The following is a 15,707-nucleotide window of genomic DNA, read 5'->3' on the forward strand; positions in this document are numbered from 1 at the left end:
CGCCAAATGTCCCCCGCTTCCTTCTTTCCTCAGCTTATATACTCAGCATGATGCCATATGGTATGGAATATCCCTTTGGCTAGTTCAGGTCACCTGTCCTGGCTGTGTCCCCTCCCAATTTCTTATGCCCCTCCAGCCCTCTTCCTGGCAAGGTCTGAGAAACCAAAAAGTCCCTGACTTAGTATAAACATCACCCAGCAACAACTAAAAACATCAGTGTGCTACCAGCACTGTTCTCACACCAAATCCAAAACACAGCACTGCACCAGCTTCTAAGAAGAAAATTAACTCCGTCCCAGCCGAAACCAGGACAGCTTCCCAAGTTTTGCATTGCCTTTTGTTTTGCTTTCATAAGTAGTCAAAAATCACAAAGGTTAATACCCCAATATAATATCGTTACGGAGGAATAAGAATAGAAGGCTTTAAAGCCTACAGATTCACGAACTGAACAAATGCAAAAATGATTTCTAGTTTGTTAGTTTCTCAGGTGCAATAAATGTTTTAAAAATAAGCACAAATAATATTTTTCCAGCCACAAAATACTATGATTGTATTTATCTTCCCATCTTTTATGAAGTTTATGCATCAGGTTGCACGTAATTGCTATTAAACAGTATGGTAGTATTCTATTTGTCTGAGAGGTAAACAAATTCTGTTTAACAGCTGTTAGACATTTGTCTTGCTGCAGTTTGGACTTTTGAGCACCTTATCCTTGTTTTCCCTTTAAAAAGAAAAAATTAAACATAAGAACCATTAGGGATTTCTCTTTAAATCCAGCAATCTATGCATACTACTAAGAATCAATGCTCTGTAAACTGTCTGGTGCTCTGCAATAAATTCTAGCTTTTATAGACTTTTTCTGGGCCAGGTAGCTGCTAATGCCATAGAAATTGATTATTTGTGGTGTTCTTATCACTGCTTAAAATATCTAATTGCTTTTTCTCCACAGATTTGGATTTGGCTTGCTTGATGCTGGACGATTAATGAAGGAAGCCCTAACTGGACAAATGTTGGTCTCCTGAGACAATGTGTTGTTGATAATAAGTCTGATTTGAGCAAGTCTAGTCAAATTCTATTTTAATAGTATTTAAAGGCACATGCAGGTCACATATCACTGAGTTTTGGGCTGATTTGTTTGGTTTTTAAGTCTGTTGCACTACCAGAGTTTATTCCCCTTAAGTATTAAGCTTTGCAAAGCAGCAAAGACACATGTCTGTCAGCTGCAGAGACATGTGTTTTGCTTCAGTGTAGCAAGTTTTGTTCAAAATTTGCCTTTATTCTTTCACACTTAGGCAGACTGGGGTATGTAATTCAACACTGTATGATTGTTCCTGCGGAGGAATTACTGAACTCTGATTATTTTGAACCCTAAAAATTATTGACAGGAAGAGACAAGAAGGTATTGCAATCAGTTCTCAATCTAGTGAGGGCAGCCTTCTTTAAAGGCAGCTAATCCTTAGCCTAAAAGCTGTACACAGTTTCTGCTGCTCCCACAGGATTTTTCACGTAGCTATGCCAGTGTCATTTATGTGAAGTTAAGTACGAATCGTTCTCCACTGCACTAGCAAATCAAGATAACCACCAAACATCAAGTCACTGTCTTACTGGATTGCTGCTTTGAGTGTGAAATTCAGCTCACAGCTCAGTCACAGCTCCAGCTGAGGAGGAAAAAGATCTCTCATCCCACCAGAATACTGGACTCGAGGATGTTTCCCTTCTGCATCAAGATGAAGCAATGACATCTAGAGTCAGTAGGGTCTAGAGTACTTTCCTTCTTCCAAGAGCTCCCATTTTGTAGAGAGAAGTAGAGGGAAGAGGGACTTAAATCCACGCACCTTGCACCCCTGCTAACCATGGTGCCAGTCTTTCTTTGTCCCCAGAAGGGGTTATTTGAAGAGATACTAACAGCTACCTCCCTGAAGGCCTAGGCACAGCACTGCACATCATTTTTGAGCACCAGTTTGCAGAAGCAACTGCAGAAACTTGTGTTTCTTGTCTTTTCAACACTATGTAGGGAAAGGTAGAAATCTGAGTGGGAACCAAAACGGCTGGACAGGGAAAGGTTCAAGCATGAGGACCATGCTCCAGCATGTATCTGTAATCATGGCCCTTTTCAGCAATGTGGCCCCCAGCCAGCTTGGAGCCTGGAGTTCTCTTCTTAGGCTGACACTAGCAATATCTGATTCAAATAAATTAATAACCCCGTTCTTGCCTTTTGCAGCATTATCACAGTCATAGCAGTGATGCTGTAAACTAATCTTTTACTAACAGCCTAGTAATGGTTTAGGCAATGTTTCACATATGAGGACACCCCAGGTCACTTCTCTTTCCAGCCCCAGGACAGTCAGCCTTGTCACTGCCACCTTGCAGAGACTCCCCTTAGCCACAATCCTTTGAATCAGGGTGTTCAGTCCCTGTTGGAAACGCGACACACTTTAAGAAAAATTTTAAGGTTTATTGGTCTGGAGAGAAAAAAAAAGAGGTACCATAATCTATTGGGTTTTTACCTACTGTGTAGGCAGAGAGAAGTTACCTAGGAGGAATTCATCCCATAAGCCAAGGCATGTTATTGCTTGTCTGGTTTAGGCAGTAATGTTAATATAGGCTATACAAAGAGTTGTATCCATGGCTTCTGCATGTTTTTCAAGCATCTCCATAGAAAGGGCAGGAGTGCACTAGAAACATGCGGTCCTGTGGGACGGTTACTTCCAAAAGGTGTCTCCTCCATGCGATGGCTGGGAGTCACACCCCTGAGGGCTGGGAGCACTCTCCCTTTTCTCTGGATCAATGTTATTGTGTAAAAGGCACAGCCAGAAAGTTTGTTTCTCAATATTATATCTACTAGAGGCTTCTGAAAGTGTGATTAATTAGGTGTGAATAATTAAACCACAAGTCATGACCTTTTTTTTTTCCTGTCACATTACTTATAAACAAGAGGGCAGTCAGTGAAGTTAAATGGTATAGGCTAGTAAATTTAGAGGAAATAAAATGAAATTAGTTGTGTTGTATGTGGTCAACCTATGGGATTTGCTGGTACAGGTGGCCATCTGATAAACAGGGCTCCTGTGCTGGAAAGATTAGTTGTTAATGCTATTACCATAATAGATGGGACCAATCCGGTATTCCAGGAACTTCTGGGTGCACTGGGAAGGCAGAAGTGAGCCCTGCTTGACTAATAAAATAAGAGCAAGTGCTCCATGTGCTGGGAAGTCAGGCAGGAATGTTGTTCTCCACGGACAACAGCACTGCACTATTAGCTTGATCTATGACTTGCCATTTCGTGGTTTCGTTGTTTGTTTATTTGTCTGTCTTTTTAATTCCTCTGGAAAACACTCTGCTGGCTCTCTCTGTTGACTGAATGTCCAGGCTTGGGCAGAAGATATAGCATTCTTCTTCTCTGACCTTTATATCAAAATTGATTAACAATAATGCTTTTGCAGAAAAAGATTGACAATAAGATGTGGATGTTCATCTTTAATGAACTCTAGTTACCAAAGTGGAAACCAGATAACTTTGATGGTGTGACTGACCACCTTCTCAGCAATAGCTGAGTATTTGCTCCTTCTTGAAATGGTAAAGTAGTGCTGTATCCATAGATAAGGTGAAGAACCACCTGTTGCTCTAGTACTTTTTCTTTCTCTCCCTCATATCATTGATTTCTTGGGACCTTTCTCATTACTGGCAATAGCAGGATGTGCTGGCTAGTATTTGTGCAGTCAGAAATGGCATAACTTAGAATTAGAGCCTGTGTAATCCTGTCAAGTACTCAAAATTATTATGTTTATGTATTTTAATCTTTGTAAAGTAAGGAGTCCACTCACAATCTAATTGTTTTTGTTTATTATCAAGTTTGCCATTTTACAGAATAGCTCACTGGAAGGTGCCTACTTTATATTGTTTTCACTTCCTAATAAAAGATCTTATTTAAAAGTATCTTTCTTTTCAATTATGAAAATACTTTCCTGATCTCATTAAGCCCAAAAAAACTGAAGTGTTATTTTTCCTTTTTATTTGTGACAAAACAAATTAAACACACCTATGGCAACTAATTACTATGATTATTTTTTTTTATACAGAGCAAGCCTGTTAACTGTGAACGTGAAGAGATGAAGCAAGCAAAAAACAAAGAGAAGTGTGAAGAGCTTTGCTGCCATACCGTCTATGACACTGTATCAACTCCTAGTTTTAGGATCGATGAGTGAATAGGTACGTAAGAGAGACACTGTTATTCTACAAAGAAGGGTTATTTCAAAGGAAATAAAGAAAAAAAATTTAAAAGGCATGTAAATACATTCTTAGACACTATATGATGGCAATATTAGAGAAGGAGCTTCATCTGGTTTTCTTTTAATTTCAGATCTTTACAGTGGAACAGTATTGCACAGAGGTCTAGGTAATAATGTCCTTGATCTTATCAAGCATTGCCATAGTACTAGATTGCCATTTTCCTGTTGAGGTTACTCATGTGAGTGAAACCACTCTGTTGCACAAGTTAAAGGTTCACATTCTGTCCTTCATTTTTGTACTTAAACCAGACCTGGGTATTTCGATGTTCATGCAAACTGCAGCATCTTTCAGAGTTGTACACTTTACATTATAAGACACTTTGTTAATTGTAGAGGTAATAGATATCTTCACCTTTGTTTAACCATGAAAGTGCTGATTTTCAGATTACTTGAAGTTTTAATTATTGTGATTAAAACTCAGTACTGCCTCCATGACATTTCATATCCAGCAGTTACATCAGTGTAAACCACTTGGGGTAACAGACAGAAATAAATAGCTTTTTCTCTGTATATTCATAGTGTACTGGAAATTGAGAGGCCAGGACTTCTTACAGAGAAAACCATTCATTGCTGTTGTTTCCCTCCATGGACATCTATGCTACCTACATTCCCCTCCTCCCCTACACACCAGAGTGAGTAAACCAATTCCCTCACTAGCAGGGATTCAGTGGTCTTCTTTATCAGGCATAAGCTTTAGAGCTGGACAAAACCGCTACCTTGGAGAAGATATGAGGGATGTCTGAAATAGCTGCTTTATCTTCCATTCCTTCATTTACCCAAGGCAAGGGAACACACTTGACCCAGGAGCCATCACCTTGCCTTTCTTCAGGCCTGGCCCTGACGGCCAGAAGTAGACATAAGCTGGAGAGTTCGGTCTGCATGATATTGAGTCCATTCACATAAAATGGCCTTTGTCAGCTTTAGGTGCTGGCACTAAATGCCAGCAGTGGAGGAGTTTTGGAATGAGCAGGAAAAAAACAGTAGATGAATTTGCACTTCACAGAATTTTCTGTTAAAAAGAGACAAAAAGGAACTAAGTGAGTCAGGAGGAGAAGCAAACACAGAGGGGAAGACATGGCAAAAATCAAACATTAAATATTTCCTTTAACTGCAGTCAGGGATGGAGATTATATTTGACCAAACAACCAAATCCTCCCGAACCCGTCAGGACTAAGGCTGACTTCATTTTTTATTTCAATGCTCTCCATAGAAAGGAGCCAGTCAGTTATTCTCTGGGCGTTGAACAGTGTACTAGCATCATAGAATCAAAGAGTCATTTAGGTTGAAAAGGACCTTTAAGATCATCGAGTCCAACCAATGGTCATTTTTGAAGGCTGAGGACTTCACATTTCCTTCAAACACCAAAATAACCACAGCCACCTTCCAGGCCATTTGGAGAAGCTTGACCTCTTAAGTGTTGTGCCACAGCAGTCTCTGTAACTCTGTGACATCCAGTTTCCCATGAAATCTGGATTACCACCTTAGGGAAAGGGTTTTTAGAATCGGGATCTGTGGACCCCGGAAGGCATACGGAATACACACAGGAGAACTGCTGTAGAAGGTAACTAGGAAAAGCAAGCCTAACAGCCAACAAACTGCCATTTCCTATAGAGGGTACACCAAGCAGATGGTTTTGTTTTATTGTCTGAATGCTGTAATATTTTACTGTAAATATATAAATAGGGTATTCACTTGCCTTATACAAGTTCCCAATGTACTTTATAATAAAGCAAGTAATTTTGACAGAAAAATGTTGACCAACCCTAGCCTAACACCATTCAGACAATGAGCTCAAAGCTGGCACAAATCCCATCCATTAAAAAAAGTCAGTGGCATTACATTTACTTTTACAATTTGAAGGATAAAGATAGAAATGTAAGAGATGGAGCAATAAGAACCATGTGGTCCCTCCTCTTCAAGGGTCTCATCCAGAGCCTATTAAGTTAATGTACATACTCCCTTTGATTTTAATAGGCTTTGCATAAGTCAGAAATTATTGAAAATGAATAGCAGGAAAAAGAATTACCCTGTTTACATTTGTTGGGTTATATCCGCAATAAACTTGTAAAAAATGAAAACAGTAGAAAACATTAAAACAGATGCAAATACTAACTGTATTTTAGTAGTCAAGATGACCTCATTTCCTGCTCCAACATAAGCATGTGATGTCACAAACATCACAAGATTTTTTCAAAACCTTTACTGCAAACATTCCTCTTCCCATCATCAAATACTTCATCTTGCCTTCTTCTGTCAGCTGTTCCTTCTAGAGACATGTATCTTTGGGCAAGCAGTTATGAATATGAGAGTAGTCTGGAGCACACCACCACCTGGGACACCAAAGGATTACAGATTGCTCTCATTGGGACTGCTGGGTGGGAGGTGGTGATGGGTCATAAAAGTGTCCAGCCAGAGCAGAGTGCCCAGGAGCGCCCCAGGGATCAGAAGCAGGGCCAGACACCAATCTTCCAAACAGATTTCTAAAACTAACTTAAATTTTTCATTTCTTGCTAGAGCAGACAGATTTTATTCTTATAGTGGATTTTTAACACAGATAAAATCAAGCATGCAAAAGGACTGTAAGATTAGATCCTAATTCTCTGTTTCACCAAAGGAGAACCGAGGAAAAGACAGATGGAGTGATTTAGAAGGCAAGTGATCAGGCAAGCAGAGCCCTAGGTGGAACCAGATCCCCTGTCCTCTTCAAACACTGCCCTTTACTGCCTGTGATGTGGAAGAAACATAGCCATTAACAGGCACCTGCAAAAGCCCTCCACCTGTTTTTGCTCGGAGTGACAGAGCCCAGAGGATGATGCGCATGTTCCCCATTCGTCTGTAGGGAGCATTGTCTAGCTGATGCAATTCCCAGCTCGAGCATACCTGCAAGGTCTCATTGATCTGCTACTCAGTGCTCTAAAAACTCAGAAATCTATTATCAGTGTGAGCATGGTCTTATTGATCAGATTACCTGCTTCTGATCCCTGTGTTTACCTTATTGTACCGGTGTACTCACACACAGAGATGTAAATATGCACACATGTATGCATATATACAGGCATGCACACAGAGGTTATTAGGATGTGTGTATGTTAAAGGCTTTACATATTTTTTTTGTTTTACAAAACTGTACATAAATAAAAAGAACGGACCTTCTCCATGAAACGTGAGTGCAGCAACACTCACAAGTGGCCAAGAGCTGCTAAATAATTAATCAATAGAGCAGCGTGGCAGTTTGAAATGTAAATGTGATGGATGAAGGTGTGATGCTTGTCATCAAGCAGAAAATGATGTGACTGGAATGGATAACCCACAGTACCTGCTGACTGGCAAAAGCTTGGACACAAAGATAAAGTAAAGCCATCAGAAAGCAGCCCTGGCAACCCCTAATTCTTGCCTTTGACCCACAATTCACTTTCATGTCCCTGTCCCAGAAGAGATGTTTAAAAAAATGATGAAGAGAGATCTTGGGGTGGGAAACGGGAGAGAAAAAAAACATCTGAAGAAATGCTACCTGACAAGGCTGCGGGCTACATTCTTGAGAACACCTTTCTTTTCTTTATGTTCTCCTTCTCCTGTTAAATAAAAATGCGGCTCCTTTTTTCCCTTTCCTTTCTTCCAAAACTCTCCTGAGCCGTTCCTGCAAGTGGTTCTGTGACTCGGGAGCTGACAACAGCCTCATGCAAAGGAACAAAGAATGAGAGTGACAATTCAGAGTGCATGCAGGTGAGAAAGACACCTTTTACTTATCAAACTAGGCTGCAAAAAATGCTCTTTTTACTCAGCGAGCTAGAAATAGCGGTGATCTAACAAGGCACTGATCCAGATTCTTCATTTGTGCTGAGATGTAACACTAACAGGATTTTTAGGTTGACTAGTAGTCTGTGGCCCCTCCGTTCAAGTAAGGAAGCATTCCTGTGATTTGGAAAGAGGAAAATCCATATAATTACCGTATATTATATGACAGGAAAATGTAGGCTGTGAAGGCAAAAGGTGACAGAAAATGTCCATCAAAAACTTGGTTTTCAGGGACTTACTACACCAGTCATTGCATTCTCTCTGTGGGGAAACTCAGCTTGATGGGACTCAACTCAATTCTCCAAATTTGAGAGAAATTAACTTTTGTAAAAAAGGGGATTTTTTAATCCTTTTTTTTTCCCCTATAAAATCGCAGGCCTGCAAGTAGGATTTAGAAGTTTGATGGCTCTCTCTCACTGGAAGAGAGAATCCTATTTCTCAGTAAGTACCATTTAACAGGTTGTCTTTTTTTGCCTCTTTTGTTATCAAAAGCCCATTCTTTTCAGCAAGTGAAAAATACCACGGTTTAACATTAGATTTCCAAACTCCCTGAAATATACATTAGCAGATAACACCCACCAAAAGTGAAAGCTAAATATAGATATATAATAGTGCTTTGGCATACAAAATAGATGTTTTACCATTTCTTAGACATAAACCATACATACAAATATTCTCTTAAAATCTTCTGGGTTTTTTTTAAGACCTCTATACGCGTGAAGTGGTGTAAAGAAGCAGCAGATCTCTGGGTGAACTGGCCAGTGTTTTCATGCTTCCTCAACTGATTATTTTCACTTGTATTTTGTTGGTTTGGTTTTGGTTTTTTTTTTTTAATATTTATATTACTGCTATACAAGAGACAGTGAGAAAACACTTAAGTATTTATACAAAAATAAATATGCCAAAATGCATTTTAGAAGTCAGAATTAGAGCTTACATTAAAGTAGAATCCTAGTTGGCCCAGCTTCATAGTACATAACCTGCTTCTAGTCTGGGACAGGTTACTGGTGTAATTCCATTGAAGGGAAATCTTTCCCGAAAGTTGGCTACGTGGATGAGCTTTAAGCAGAGTGCCAACTGTCTATGTATACAGGGAATCACCACACTCCACAGAAATATTTCCCATTTAGAATGACAAAACTGTGGGCTGATAGGTAATTCAGTGTGAATTTCATTTCTGGGGAGTTTTAAGTTGTGTTTTCAGATTTGTGCTTTGGGAGCTTTCTCCTAGCTCATGCCAAAGCCACTCAGCTGTATATGTTTACCTACATTCCTATGTATTCATTTTTAGTCCTTTTACACAGCTTCAGGAATCTTCGTAAGTAGGAGTCAGACCCCAGAATTTGGAGCAATCTAAGTACACTAGTCTGTGGGATGGGAGAATGACCCTACACCTTACATCTGGTATGTTTCTGGTAGGAGATGTTCATAGATCTTGCAGCAGTAAAAGGGAATTTGGTCTAATGGTTGGCAGACACTGAGGCTGTGTAAGCAATTGTTGGATTGCAGTAGCGTAGCAGGACTTCTATTCCCCCATAAACTGCTGCAGAAGTTGAAAAGCACCATCTCATGACTTGTGAGTTGTCACTAAGCTCATAGAAGGCCATTTCTGTACCTTCAGTCTGTCTCAGCTAGGGGGGAACTTGTAATAGAAGAATGACAGATCAGGCTGCAAATGTGGAACAGTCATCCCCAGCCTCTGGAAAGGGGACCCACCTGCTCAAGCCAGAGAGAGCTGTGATGCACCCTGTGCTGTGTCCAGTCTGGAGGACCAGCTCGCTAGGACTGTGGGACATACTGCCACATGAGCTGTGCTATATAGCTGCCCACAGGTGACATAAAGGTGCCTGCCAGCCTAGGAGTGGGAGCAGTGGTTCACTGTGTTAGGGATTGTACAAACACACTAGCAACTACCCACTAGTTACTAATACCATAGAAATATAGAAGCGCCAGCATGACTTTCTTCCCCTTTTAAATGTGCTGGGTGCATAGAGGAAAGGAACATAAAAATTGCCCTGGCAAAGGAAAATCTAAGAACCTGTGTCTTAACCCCAATGGCGGCCACCAGCAGCTGACTACAGAAGAGGAAAAGAGGGCAACCTCATAGCAGAGTGCCCCAGATCACTCTCCCAGCCTTCAGCAATTTGCAGCTCAAGGACTCCCCACACTAGAAAAATTTGTCTACCTTGCTGTAATGATGGTTGGTAAAATATGCAGCAATGACTCTCCTGTACCAGCAGGCTTTGCTTCACCCCAAGTGTTATGGCAAACTAGTTGTATATCATCATGAAGAATAACTGCATTTCCCCAGAGTTGATTTCCTATGGCACATTTTACTTAGATTCTTTCTCAACACCCTTGCAAATATGCCATAGATCTAACGCACAATCTCCTTTTCAAAATGAATGGGTCTGATTACAGGCGTATTCATTTTGTAAAAGGTACAAAAGGATACAAATGTGCCTTTCCATCTCATATAATGTCAAAGTAAGACCCTCTTGCCCTTTTATTTCAATGCCCGCAATCTGAAAATAAAAAAAAATGACTTGATTATATGTTTTTTACCATTAAGTGTATAATTGCTTTTGTGTTTTGACATTTAATTCCTCTTACCAAAATACACAGTAGGAATTAAAAGTCAAAACTTTTATGTATTTGATGTACAGTGCCTTCCATGTATTTCAATGAGAGAAACAGAACAGTGAAACTTTACAGCAGGTACAGCAAAGCCACCTGAAAATGAAGTCACTTTTATACTGGAAATCTGACTCTGGCCCTGGTTCTGCCCTCCCTTATCTAGGTCGATGGCTTTTTGAGATTGCTAGAAGGCCTGAATGAGTCAAAACCGAGCAAAACCTGCAGGACTTGACCTTTAAAATAGAGCTGGGATTATACTGTGCCCTGTCAGGCAGATTTCTGGATTATAGACCAGTCTTGAAATTACTTTTGAAAGCCATAAGACAGAAGCTGTCCAAGCACCCGAGTGTACTGGCCTGGCATGGTACAACAGCAGAGAGGAACAGAGGTGCCAGCAGAGAGGGCCAGGAGCAGCCAGGGCACCAGCCTGGTGTCCAGGCTGGCCCAAGACCAGGAGGGGGGCTCTGGCATTGAGAAAGAAGTTGCACTCTGTGGTCCAGCAAGATGTGGATGTATGCGAAGGGAGTTGGATGGTTGCTTGTGGATGTGTCATGTGGGTTTTGTCTCGCCTTCATCTCAACTTTCCCCATAAAGTTTTTCCTACATCATGCACTGGAGCAGCATCCCTTTTTCCCTTCTACTGCTCTGTCACTCCTTTTCCTCTCCCTCTTGCGTTCTGCCACAGGAACTTTTCTCCTTCCCTCTACTACGTTCTTCCCCTCCTTCTCATATTTTTCATGTTTCTGCTTTTCCTGTTAATCTATCTCCCTTTCACTACCTGTGCCCTTTAACTGAATTCTCTCTCACTTCTTTCTTCAATGTATGGCATGCCAAATTCTTCATCTTTACCTTGATTTCTGTTCATACTCATCCACAATCTACACACTGATACTTTGTCTGGCTGTATTTTCTCCCACGGGTCACTCCACCGTGATTAATCCCCACCCAGTTAAGTCCTAAAGTGACTTGACCCTACAAGCATAGCTGGGATTACATACTGCTCTGAGATTCAGATTTATGGAGTCTAGCACTGTCTGCAAAAGTTTTCTGACAATCCAGGAAGAAGATACTAGCCAGGAACTCAGGTGGACTGAGCTTGGAACAAGCTGAGCCAGGAATGGTAGTGGTAGGCAGTAATGGTAAATGAGAGCTGAGCAACGTTCTTCACAGTGTTAATATTCTCACCCACCAATTCTGTCCTGCCTTCACTATATCCATTAATAAAAACTGCTGCTCTAGGTGAATATGCTCTTGAAGTAAGATTCATGCTGTCTTTCTCCTTTTCCCAAAGCCACGGACAAAATTTTTCTGTCTTTCATCTCAGGAAAGACATCTTTACAAAGGCAAAGGACAATACACAAAGAGAAGTAAAGGGAGCAGGAAACAGTTGCATCAGGAAGATGGGAGTCAGAGAGAGAGACAACAGAGTGTATCTCCACACAACGGTTGTAGTGCCACCGTATCTCATGGAGACAACTTAGCTTCCCGTAATGAAAGCAGCTTGCGTTGCGTGGGTGCCAAGTGCACGGATGCTGGAAGATGTCTCCCTTTGACCATCACAGGCTTGCACTTTGGCAGGGGGAATGAGACAGCCTGGAGCTGCTCCAGCCCAGACACAGCTTTTGAGGACCTCCTTTCCCAGCATCCCTGCTGCATCCTACTGCTAAGATTGTGAGCGTGAAGCACTCTTCAGGTATGTGTTAAGGGTATGTTTAGACACACACACATGCACCTGCATTTTTCCCATCGTTGTTTGCACATGCAAAACCTGCAAATTAAAAATTAAAAGGCAACGGAAGTCCACAACAAGTAAATCACATAATTGGCCCCAGTCCATAACTTCAGGAGAGGCAGAAGGTAGGACTTAAAACAAGGTAATGGAGCTCATGCCATTTTTGCTAAATGAGTAACTGCAAGTAATAAAAGTAGTGGATTTATACCTGTGTGGTCCAGTCTTTGAAGAAGTGTCTTGATTAAAGCTCAGGATCAGGCATCCAGAATATCTTAAGTTTGTTCTTGTGAGTACTATATTACCCACAAGGTGGGTGTCATTTGAAAAATCTGTATCTTTGCAAATCTGTATCTTTGCTCAAGGGCTCTGCTTCACAGTTTCAGGATAGTAATCAACTCAAGGAGATGCTTCAAAGTTAACCACTTTTTTTTTTATAAATAATCATGCAATCCTGAAATGGGGAGATTCAAGACAGGTGCAAATTATTGCTTTCTTCTAGCTCAGGGTGACCGAAGTCTTCAACAGGTCACCTTGGATGTTACAGTTCCTCAGAACACGCTTGCATACAGACAAGATTAACTAAAGCTACTCATAGGGGATTCTTTACTCACACCAGTTACAGAATGGCTTCGGGGTCATTCATGCTGCCCTTTTAAATATTTTTTTATGGCAATAATGTCAAACAACTACAGAATTTACTGCTGCTTTGCCTGAAAGGGAGCTGTTTCTCAGAATTGGGAACTTGGGGAAGATGTTTTCACTAAGCTGGAAGTTTTATGGGGCAGATTTCATTTATGGTCGAGAACCAAATGTCAGCTCCCTTGAGATTTTGGAACTCGATGTGTGTTCAGCCCCAGAAATCAGGTGATGAACCAGAACTTCAGACTCTCAGAAACCAAACAATTTGTGCTTCTGAGAGATTGGGTTTGGTTTTATTTTTTCTCCATTTTTTTGCCTTTTTCTTTAATTTTGATGGATGATGTTTTGTTCTGCAGTGAGTTTTAATGCGTGTTGCTGTGGAACAATTTCAATTGTCGAAAACAACAACAACAAAAAGCAATATTTCAATATTTCTCAAGAAGAAGCTTCAAAGGTTTCAGATCTTTTTAAAATGTTTCTGCTTTATTTTGACGTGGCATAAAAGTTTTGTACGCATTCTAGCATCCGCTATTGTGACAGCTGTATTTAATGAGTGCAAAATGATCAGAAAAACATCCTTTACTGTGGGTTGCCATTGCCGGCAGATGACAGGAGAGAGGCAGTACTGTAATAAGAGAAGCGATGAAGTAGTTCATACTACTACTGATGAGGTGTTTTTAACTCAAATCCCTAGGTATGCCTTTTGAAAATAATGTGTTGGTCATATTACCTGATAGTTTAATCAGACTTTGTTTCCAAGTGCATTTTGAAATAAAATTGTGCATCCTTAGCCTCAGGTCATGAAGTGGTTGGTTGCGACATATTATTTGTGGATAACACAATCAATTTCCCTAAGATGAAGAAGAAAAGGTCCTAGTCTTGTCTATAAATACCAGCCTTTCCACCAAACTGATGCTAAGCATGAAACGCAGATCCGTGGATATGCTAGAAATGAAACATTACACAATACGTTTGCTTTCTATTTTATATGCATGTTTAATATCAGAGCATTTTAGTCCAAATTGGAGACAGTATAAAAATAAATCTAAATGGATTTGAAAGGCAGGGTATTTCTTTTTTCAAAGCTTTGTCGTTCCTGACTTCCTCTGGTGACTGTTAGCTTATCATGCCTTTGTACAGGAGATCTAAGTGTTTCATTCTCTCTTGTGTCTCCATATGGTACCACTTCCCAGATAGTCTTCCTTTGGTCACAAGATGACAGTGAGAATGGATTGTCAAACTGGACCGCTATGACAATTTACTCAGGGGGAGAAAATCCTGCGGGTGTTTAGAAGCTTTACTGTAAGTTATATTTGATTAACTTATCCTACTACTGACAAATAATTAGGTCAGCAATTAATTTCAAAATGCAAATGTGCTATAGACCTTCATGTTTTAAGAAATTCCCTTTGTCTTTAGTTTTTACTTGTGTTAAAGTCTTAATGGATTTAGCTGGGTGAAGGAACAAAATTATGTTTTCTAATGCTTTATTTACTAGGATGAGTTGGACTTTTTTAGCAAATATTGACTGCAAATGTTTGTTCAGAAATGATCATGTGTGGTGGAATTTAATGGAATAAGAAACCAGCAGAGTAATGATGGACCACTCATTTAAAAATATATATATATTCACACTTCCATTGCAAAATATTTATCTACCTTCATGGATTAGGAATAGAAAGACAAACCAGAGGTTCAGGAGCAGATCATGGTAGCAAAGTCATTAGTACCTGCTTAAGCAGTCTAAGAAACCAGGGTATATCAGAAAGAAAAACATGCTTAATATTGCTACAAGTGTGGCTCAAAGAAACCTATCTACCAGCCTATCTCAGGGACTTATTACTAAACAAACACAGATTAAAGGCTCAGACCTTCCCAAGAGAAGCTCAAGGGAGTTTTCTGTTGACTTTAAGGGAGTGAGGCCCCTAAGTCTAAGTTGTCTGTGACTAAAATAATGCAATTTTTTAGAAAATATTCAAAATATGCAGCTGTAAACAAACCCAACCAGCTAGCCTGATATAAAATCTGAATGAATTTACACAGGTGACAGACTTATATTAGAATTTCCAAACAGTTTATTTGCTTAATTGATTCAAGTCAAGAAGGAGAGTATCTGCTCTGAAATTGGGTGAGGGTTTTGTACAAATTTTTTACTGATCTTAAGGTGAAGTTTTAAACAGATCATGACAAGCCACATTTTTTATGCTTAACTATGCAAGCCACTTTGGATAAAATAATGATAAAGAAAATAAAAAGTAATATTGGAGGAGGGAGGGACATGGAGGGGACAGGATGGTGCTTTTGCTTAAATTAGTAATCCAAATAATTGCACGAGGAAAAATTGAAAAAATTAAAATTAAGCATTACATTTTTATATTTTCAATTCGGAAGGAAAAACAAAAGGAGAATTGTATGGGATCAAAATTATATGTCTCACCTATGCAAAGCTTGGTTTCCAATCTCCTCCAAAGGATTATGCCCAGGACCCTCTTTCTGTCTTAAGCAGCATCTGAAGAACTTTCCAGGCAGCAGTGGGCAACACAAGGCTGAACCTTCATTTTGTGTGAGAGAGAATTTCTTTCTCCCCAGAGCCATAGGAGAGAAAATCAGAAGCATAA

This window comes from Falco peregrinus, chromosome 4, assembly GCF_023634155.1.
Source record: "Falco peregrinus isolate bFalPer1 chromosome 4, bFalPer1.pri, whole genome shotgun sequence".
NCBI lineage: Eukaryota > Metazoa > Chordata > Aves > Falconiformes > Falconidae > Falco > Falco peregrinus.